Genomic DNA, 9,375 nt, shown 5'->3' on the forward strand with positions numbered 1-9,375 from the left:
GGGATCATGAAAAAATGGTGGCGACAACATATGATTGACTTTGATATAGTGGTGCTTCTCGAGTACAAACCCAATCTCGAGCTTCTGGATGAATACCCTAGGTCTGATCGAGTTGTTATACCTGGTAATGGCGATGCTTTTTATTGTCACCTTGTTGAAGGCATTGTTCGGACATGATTGAACTCGTTCTTCAACATAAAAATCTGGATTCTAGCATTTGGTGGTTGGATCCGGCGACGACATCGTTTGAGCATCGTTCCCTTCCTGAAGCTGTTTCCGTTAAAGAACCTCGTTGTTATTTTGGCATCAATAGGTGGTTGGTGCGGATATGATCATTTACATAGTTTTGTCGATACTTGTTTGATCGATTTTGTTTTGTTTTTTCTCGTTTAGGCATAACACTAGAGATGGTTGGTTGTGTGCATCCTAACTATCACACGTCGGGTGTGTGCTCATTATGTTTGTGTCCACTTGATGCTTTATTTTGAGTCAATAAAATCCATCCTTATAAAAAGAATTTCGCTATAAATCGAATGTCAGTATTTTTAACATAGCAAATCAAACTTTTGTTATGACTAATTATATTATCGTGAGGATGACAATATTCTTTTGTCTCTTTACCTTGTCCATTTTTTGTCTCCTTATCGCAAGGATATTGGCATCCCCAAGATAACATAATTTGCCATTAGAAATGTTTTATTTGCCGTGCTTAAAAAAAAATCTAACGCCACTTTTTTAACGTTCCGGTATAAAAAAAGATAACTCATAAAAAATCATGGAACCACGCCGAAGCGAAAACCACGGAAATAATCCAAACCCACTCCTCTCCCCGCGCATCTCCACCCGAGTCGTCGTCGTCGTCCCCGATTGTTATTAAATCCCTCACCATCGCCACCGCGGCCTCGCTCCCCTTCGTCAGGCTCTTCACCGTTTCCGCATGCGTGGTGGGCTGGCCGCGATCACTCTATCTGGGAGGCTCCTTTCCGGCGACCATCGAGGTGAGTGGTCGCTCTCTACGACCTGCATCCGCCAGATTTGTTCTGCTCTCCCTCACCCACACCACCCTGGGCGCCGCTTGAATCGCCGTTGCGTTCAGTTCCCAGTCAGTCAGTTGGTCGCGTCTGGTTCCAGGCGTGTTTGGCTGATTGCTTCTGCGGTAAAACGCGGGCGGGCTTGGTTGATCGCTTGATTGATTGGTCGTCGTCCTATTGTAGACGAAATCATCTCAAGCTCTGGCCTCGACTTGCAGGTAATTACCAAAATTTCCATGCAGGCAGAATCTCCAGATCTAATTTGCTCTAGTTAGGTCGCTCAATCACCTACCTGCAATTTAAAAAAAAAATTAAACAAAGGGTCGCTCAATCACCTTAGAGAGGTGATTTGTGTGCTTCTTCTACTAATAGAAACTGCAACCACTCGGAGCGGGCGTAAGATTTGACAAATTATGTATAGATAGATTGAAAGACCTCACCTACCGTACACAAGAGAGCAAAGAAGCTATTATACTGTCAAGCAAACAGTTCGTTGACTTTTTCTATCGCAAAAACAGAAGAGTGCATGATCGTTGTGATTTCGTAATTATCCAAGAAAAAATGCGCTTGCTCGGCGTTTAATTGCAAATGCATCGCCGATCTACCATCACACCAAGGGACCTGGAGTGCATGCTACGTAATGAAACGGCAGAGCCCAAGCCCCTGCCTCTGTCACTTCTGGAAGAAATCACAAATGGTTTCTCTGCGGAGCAGGAAATTGGGAGTGGTGGGTTTGCGGTGGTTTATAAGGTACAGTAGCTGCCCCGGTCTTGACCAAAACTTAATCTGCAAACTGAAGTTGTTGCTGACAAGGCATATTCTCACTGTAGGGAAAGCTTGTGAGTACCACTGTGGCTGTGAAGAGGTTGACCAATACGCTTATGGATGAAAAGGAATTCCACCAAGAAGTTGAATGTCTCATGATGGTGAAACACAAAAATATAGTACGGTTTCTGGGATACTGTGCTAACAGACAAGGGAGTATGGAAAGGCGCCATGAAAAATTCATCATGGCTGATGTACACCAAAGGTTGCTCTGCTTCGAGTATCTTCCTAATGGGAATCTTTATGAGTATATCAGTGGTAGGATCACGTGGCATGTACATTTTTGTTTAATCTCTATTGCCATTACTAAAGATCATATCATTCAGCATCCCAATATTAAAGATTTGATATGAAGTATGTCAAATAATACTAAACTTCCTTTATCTTCTTCCTTTTGTAGATACATCTCACAGACCGAAGTGGACAGACCATTTTCAAATTATCACAGGAATTTGTCAGGGGTTACACCATCTTCATCAGCATAATATTGTCCACTTAGATTTAAAGCCCGCAAATATATTGTTGGATGCTAATCTTGTACCAAAAATTGCTGATTTCGGTCTATCAAGGTGCTTTAAAGAAATGCAAAGCCGAGTTTTTACCGGGAAAGGAGGAACGATGTAAGTTTGCTAAGCCTATTGAATAAAAAAGTGATGCTATGACTTGTACTAACACATGCATTACCTTGCTGATTAACCAATCACATGGATATATAATTACGCAGTGGATATACAGCACCAGAATTTTTTGACAGTACTGAAATCAGATACCGGCATTCGTACCGGCTTGATATCTATAGTCTCGGTGTAATAATCATAGAGATACTCACCGGAAAGAAGGGATATCACGATGTTGACAAGGTAAGCACAAATTAAATACAAGTTGTACTTCGAAACCAATGCATTACTTGATATCACTCTCTGCCATTTTTAGCAATAAATCCACCACAGACTCTACATTTTAGCTAAAATACTTAGAGATTCTACAACATTATAAGTATGAAAAGTAGGATTTGAACCTCTGATAGATGGAACACACAGCATCTAAAGCATTGTCATGTTGCGCCAATATTTAGCATTTCAAAATCCCACAAATTTGTACGTTGAACCAGATTGAAATCATGATATTAGCTGTAAAATTTAGTGCAATATGGAGTATTTTGAAAAACATTGTTCAATACATGATTGGTAAGAAATAAATGGTCCATGACTGAATCTACTTTTCCTTTTTCCTGTTGCCTAATAAGAAGTATAATTCTTGGTAACACATTGAAAGGAGGAAAGGAAAAATTGGGTACACATGGATCAAGCAACATTTCTTTTTGACTGTCCGAGCATCAGGACATCATCACGATTTACAAAAAAGGACAACCCGGTACACGTAGCTCCCACTTGCGCACGGTCCGGAGAAGGGTCTGACCACTTTGGGTTTATTGTACATAGTCTTTCCCTTACAGAGAAATGAGCATGCCCTATTCGTTTTGATGAATGAGAAAATGCAAACTTACATGGCCATATATATGAGGACAGAAAACTCAGCTTACTTATGTGGGACAGTGGCTATACAATCTCACCACCCTTGACTAAGTTATCTCCAACCTGAACTTGGATGCATATTTCTTATTAATTGAATTGATAAATATTTTCTTCTTATATGTGAGACGAAACTAGGGGCACACCCTAGTTAAGTTCTTGGGAAATTTTTATTGTTAGTTTGAAGTCTTAATTTATGTGGTTTTACGTAAGTTGTGGACATTATGTATGAGGATAGTATGTAGACGACATACTTTAATTTCACATTGAAAATATGGTGCTTCTTTTCATAACTCACAAACTCAATTCGTAGGTAGTCGAAAGTTGGAGTAAGATGTTGGACATATCACAGAGTGACGTACAGGTGGAACAGGTACGAGTATGTGCTGAGATAGGACTAAAGTGCACCGACTTCAACCCGGCGAATAGACCGGATACAAAACATATAATCAGTAGACTTGATGAAAGAGAAATTGTGGACATATGTATCAAAACTAGCATGATTACTTCACAGAAGGTAAGATCTCTCCCGTGTCATCCATGACATCCCTCCCACAAAACATAATCTTAGGAGCTTGTCTACATCTCCATTTTCAATTTTGTTGCTCCGAGCTAGCAGATAAGGTGAAGTTTACTTAATTGGTTATTTGAACAGGTGAAAAATGCTTCAAATGAACTCCATAAAGATACGCCTAATGCGTCAGGAGAGACAAGCTCTGAGGTGTGTTCGCAGCTAAACATATCAGTAATTATTGATATGTGATAAATTCTAGATATGCTTACGGAAATAGTTAACATGTGAAAGAATATTTTTATCATGCAAACGTAAATAGCTAAACATATCTGTTATCCCGTCATGATTGTTAACATTTGAAAGAATAATTTTATCATGCAAATGAAAATAGTGTTGTTAAATTTGCATGATTGTTATTAATAATATAAAATAGAACACTGCTTCCTTTGGCAAATAGACGACATCCTAGAAAACTTGCTCTGAAACCTCTGTAGCTATCAATTCCAGTGTTGGTTTCGCGATTCATTTGAACCTATGAGTTTTTCACGGAGATATTTGAAACTATAAAATGTTGAACATATTTATGTTTCAAGCTTTTTGAAGACTCCAACTTAGCTCCTACCATAACATATTTAGTGCACTGGGCAAATCTGTGCAACGGATATGCACCCATGCCTCTACAACCGTCGGACGGAGAAGTGATGGCCAAGATCTATTGACCGCTCACATATTTAACGAATAAACCTCGTACTTCATTAAAATCAACCACACACTTCAGCTTGTTGGGATTTTGCTATGGAACCAAGTTTAGGATACAAAACAAAGTTTCATGAAAATTTTGGATATGAAACTAAGTTTCATAAAGTTCTAGATGAGATAATTAAACCACCGGGTTGTTTTTCCGAAATGAGATCGACGTTGATATTGATAAAAACATAACGTTGTTTTCCAAAACTAGTAGCAGCCAAAGACCAAAAGGTCTAGAGTGTTGGTTGATTTCAATAAATTACAGGGTTGTTTCGGCAAATATGCTACAGCCCAACTTGTGCCCAAATATTGCACACCGCTTTTTTACGCAATCGTCCAAAAAACACAGGTGCATCCGGTGCATAAATTCGGCTCTTGCACTTGATGGGTTCTCTACCTCCTATGACGTAAGAGAAATATTTAATTTGAGCCGTTCATTGATCAAGGGTACATTTGACAACGTAAACATTTTTTTAGCACAAGTACTTGTAAAATAGGAATGTTTCAACAAAGATTCTGTTTCTTGTTTTCTCTCTTTTCCATACCACACATTCACAAGATGGCTCCCATATGTTCTGTACATACCTTAAAAAATAGGACAGATTTTATTTTCATTTTTTGATGCACAATAATTTATATTTATGTGGTTAATTTGAAGTTGCACCTCGGAGCACAGGCTTTCTGGTGAAATGAAACAACTTCTCAAATGAAAATAATAATTCATGTCTTTCATGAGCCTATAAATTTTCATGGAAGAAAAATAAATGTTGCACCTTGTGTACAAAAAACAGTTTTAGGGCTTAACTATTTTTTGTTTTAAGCAATTTTCTTTTTCTTTTAGGTGCAAAATAGTTTGAATTTTCATGAAAGTTTTCCCAATCACACAACGAGCACAAATTTGTGCATATGTAAAAAAAGATTCTTTTTTGAACTGTCTCTTCGTCCAGAAGCATGTTCTTGGGAGCCATTTGGCTGCACCCATATTTTACATACATATCATGTAAGAATTTAAAATTAAATTATATATTTATATTGTGCGGAAAATATACCGTATCATATGTATGCGCATTACAAATGACACTGTATTGTTCATCTAAATTGCTAACATAATAATTCGTGTAATTATCAGCGGCTTAATCCGGGCATGTTGAAGAATGACATCATGCATGCTATTTGGTTGAGCTATAAACAGCTTAATCCAGACATCAAGCGATGCGTCAAATACTGTAATATTTTTCCCAAAAGATCCAAGTTAAATAAGGACGAGTTAGTTCACCTGTGGATAACGCAAGGGTTTATAAAGACTAGTTGTGTAACAGAGGACATGGAAGATGTAGCTGAGGGCTATGTTCAAGAGTTAGTGTCATGCTCATTTCTGCAACCAGAAGAAGATGATTACTCTATCAAATACATTACAATCCTTGATCTGCTGCATGATTTATTAGACAAGATCGTTGGAAGGGATTACTTCAGAATCGAGAATGCAAGGAGTCAGAGAGGAATAGTCTGGAAAGGAGATGTTCCCCGAGATGTCCGCCACCTTTTTGTTCAAAATTATGATGGAGAATTGATTACGAAGAAGATCCTTGCATTGGAAAATTTACGCACTCTAATTATTTATGTGGTTGAAAAGGATACACCAGTGGAGGAAAAAGTCATTGAGAGTATATGCAATAGCCTGCCGCAATTGCGGGTACTGGCTGTTTCTTTCAGCCGGGAGCATCTTCCAATCACACGACCCAATAAGTTCTCCATCCCAGAATCCATTAGCCAGTTAAAGCACCTATGCTATCTTGCTTTCAGGACATTCAAATGCACTGTAATTTTACCAAGTGCGCTAACTGAACTTCACCATATTCAGCTGCTAGATTTTGGTCATCATAGCCAAACTTCTTAATTTACTACTGATAACCTTACCAACCTGCGGTACATAATGTGCGAGAGTGTGAAATGTCCTAACATAGGAAGGTTGATCTCACTCCAAGCATTACCATGCAACACATTCACAGTAAGGAATGTACAGGGTTATGAGATAAAGCAACTGAGGGACCTAAACAAGCTTTGTGGCAATCTGGTAATTAATGGCCTTGAAAATGTCAAAGGCAAGGAGGAAGCTCTTGAAAGCAATCTTGCTGCCAAGAAACGTCTCAAGGAACTGACCATAAGATGGACTGATGGTTCTGCAAGGCGGTGCAGTCCAGAAGTTGAAGCAGAGGTACTTGCGGGCCTGTGCCCTCATGCGGATCTTGAAACACTGAAGATCGAGTTCTACAAAGGCTCGAGGTACCCAGATTGGATGGTTTATAAGCGGAATGGCCCAAAGGACCTGCAAAATCTTACCTTATATAGGTGGAGTCAACTGGGACCTGGTCCTGAACTTGAGGCTTTCCCTCATCTTCGTACGCTCACGCTTGTGGACTGCAGCTGGGACACCTTACCAGGCAATATGGAACACCTCACATCGCTCAAGGATCTGACTATATCTACTTGTTGGAATATCCGTTTGCTTTCTACATTGCCTAGGTCTCTTGAATATTTTTATGTTGGTTACTGCAATGATGAGTTCATAAAGTCTTGTGGAACAGTCGGGCATCCAAATTGTCAAAAGCTGGAGCACGTTCATCGGAAGGAAATTATACGCATGGCATGTAAGACTGTAGTCCCAATCGCCATTGTTCCTCTATTTTTTTATTTGTAAACATTACCTCCGTAATATTTTTGATCTGCTGCTACCTCTGCTTATGTTTCTTCATCCATTTGCTACTCATTGATGTTTCAGGACAGGAAGGCAGTGGATGAGGTCTGAGTATTTTTTCCATCAATTAATCTAATCACGAGAGGCAATCGTAATACAGTTGGTTCAAAAAAATAACCCTCGGCTTTCGTGGCGCTAAACTCATGATTTGGTAATGTGTGACGTGTTTATTGCTTGGTAGCACGGCTTGAACCTAGTAGCAGCAAATAAACTCGTGATGTTCAATTTGATTTGTGAGTACAATAGTACTAGTACTATTCAGTTTCAAGATCTTGGCTATATGAAGCTCCAATTCTGTTGAGGAGTCGTGTCTTGATGGATCTCTGCTTATGTAACGTTTCAGCAACTTGGTTCAATCGGACCTTTGAATCTGATTTGTGATAAACATAAGCAGGGCAGATGGTTGTTGCATTAGTTAGTTCCTTGAACGAACGAATGATTTTCGAGTGACTTTGCTATTTCTTTTTCCTTCAAATAAACGAAATCCTCTTTATGGGAGGGGGTTAAATGAATGGACGGGCAGAAATAACCGTGGACCAGCGAGGTCATATCAAAGCCAGTTGCACGTTCTAACAATATATGCTGTGCTCAAGGAATTTTGCAACTGATCCAGTGAACACATTTGGAGATGTAGTACTCCCTTCATCCTAAAATAAGTGTCTCAATTTTAATAGTACAACTTTGTACTAGAGATAGTATAAAGTTCATACACTTATTTGATGTCAAAAAAAAAAACTGATACACTTATTTTGGGATGGATGGAGTGTAATTTGTCAGCTCTCTCTCACTTTACCTACGAAAAAAGTCCTTTCACATGGATGGAATGGCTTAAGGGTGAGAAGGCTTGCGTACGTTCAATAAATCAATCAAGTAGCCTGGTGGATAATAATAAATAAAACTCTGCAGAAATAGCAAACAGATGGACATTAATCATTTTAACTAGCATCTTGGAGTAAATAATTGGCGACTTGGCATCGACGAGTCAAGTTTATTCGTCTCATGGGAATGTTTACTAAATTAAGTAACTACATTCAGTTAGTGGCACTTGGCAACTTGCAGGCTGCCCAATACATTCAGTTAATGTTTTGAACAATCATTTCGGTGATATGGACTTGTCAACTTGCAGGCTGTACAATTAACTATCATGTACTAAGGGTGAAATGAGAAGCTGTGGCGCCGTCGAACAAGTGACAAGGTGAAACAGAGTTAATTTTCAGTTTCAGGGCAGGGCCCGCACTGGACTTGGGACGAACAGTCGGTGCAGTGCAGTCACACGTGTTAAACATTGTAATGTGTGCGTGCGTGTGTTTGTTGCAATATGGTTAGGCTTAGAGATATGATCCCATATTCTGTTAGGTTGAATCTATCGTGGACTGAACCTCTCCCTCCCCGTACCCCCCGCGCCGCCCCCCCCCCCCCCCCCCCGAGCGGGGCAACCGGGGCGGCCCTCCCCCCCCCTCGCCGCCCAGCCCCCACCTCCCACCCCTCCTCCCGCAGCTACCGCCGGCTGGCGTGGCCAGGCGTTGCCCGCGCGGCGCCGTGTTGAGGCCGGCGGTTGCGACCCTCTTCCTCTCCCCCTCGCGGTTCCCCGGCTCGGGCGGCGATTTTCGGCGATGGTGCGCCTCGGCGGGTGGTGCTCCGGTGTAGATCGGGCGCATATTCGGCGGTGGCGCGACCCTTTGGCGTCGGGGGTTGGCCGGCGGAGCCCTGCAGGCCCAGATCTGGGTCAGGGCGGGTTGGTCTGGCCTCCGGCGGGGGTCCTCCGGCTGGGCTGGCGGGATGCGGTCATTGGGATCGGCGGCTCTGCGCTACGTCGGCTGCAGCGCGGCAGCAGGAGCTTAACGGGCCCGATCGGGCCTGGCTGGGCAGGGGGTCCGGCGTGCTCCCATGCCTGCGTCCGGTCTGCTACGGCTTGTGCCAGTGGAGGTTGTCCCCTCCCACGTGGCTGTGGTGCTCCTGGTCCCTATCGGC

General features: G+C 41.5%; 1 pseudogene; it reads left to right on the top strand.

The window, feature by feature from the left end:
* Nucleotides 1-289: 289 nt before the first annotated feature.
* LOC109776775 (uncharacterized) lies at nucleotides 290-7,386 on the top strand (annotated as a pseudogene).
* Nucleotides 7,387-9,375: the final 1,989 nt, after the last annotated feature.

The sequence above is a fragment of the Aegilops tauschii genome, chromosome 1 (assembly GCF_002575655.3).
Source record: "Aegilops tauschii subsp. strangulata cultivar AL8/78 chromosome 1, Aet v6.0, whole genome shotgun sequence".
NCBI classification, from domain to species: domain Eukaryota; kingdom Viridiplantae; phylum Streptophyta; class Magnoliopsida; order Poales; family Poaceae; genus Aegilops; species Aegilops tauschii.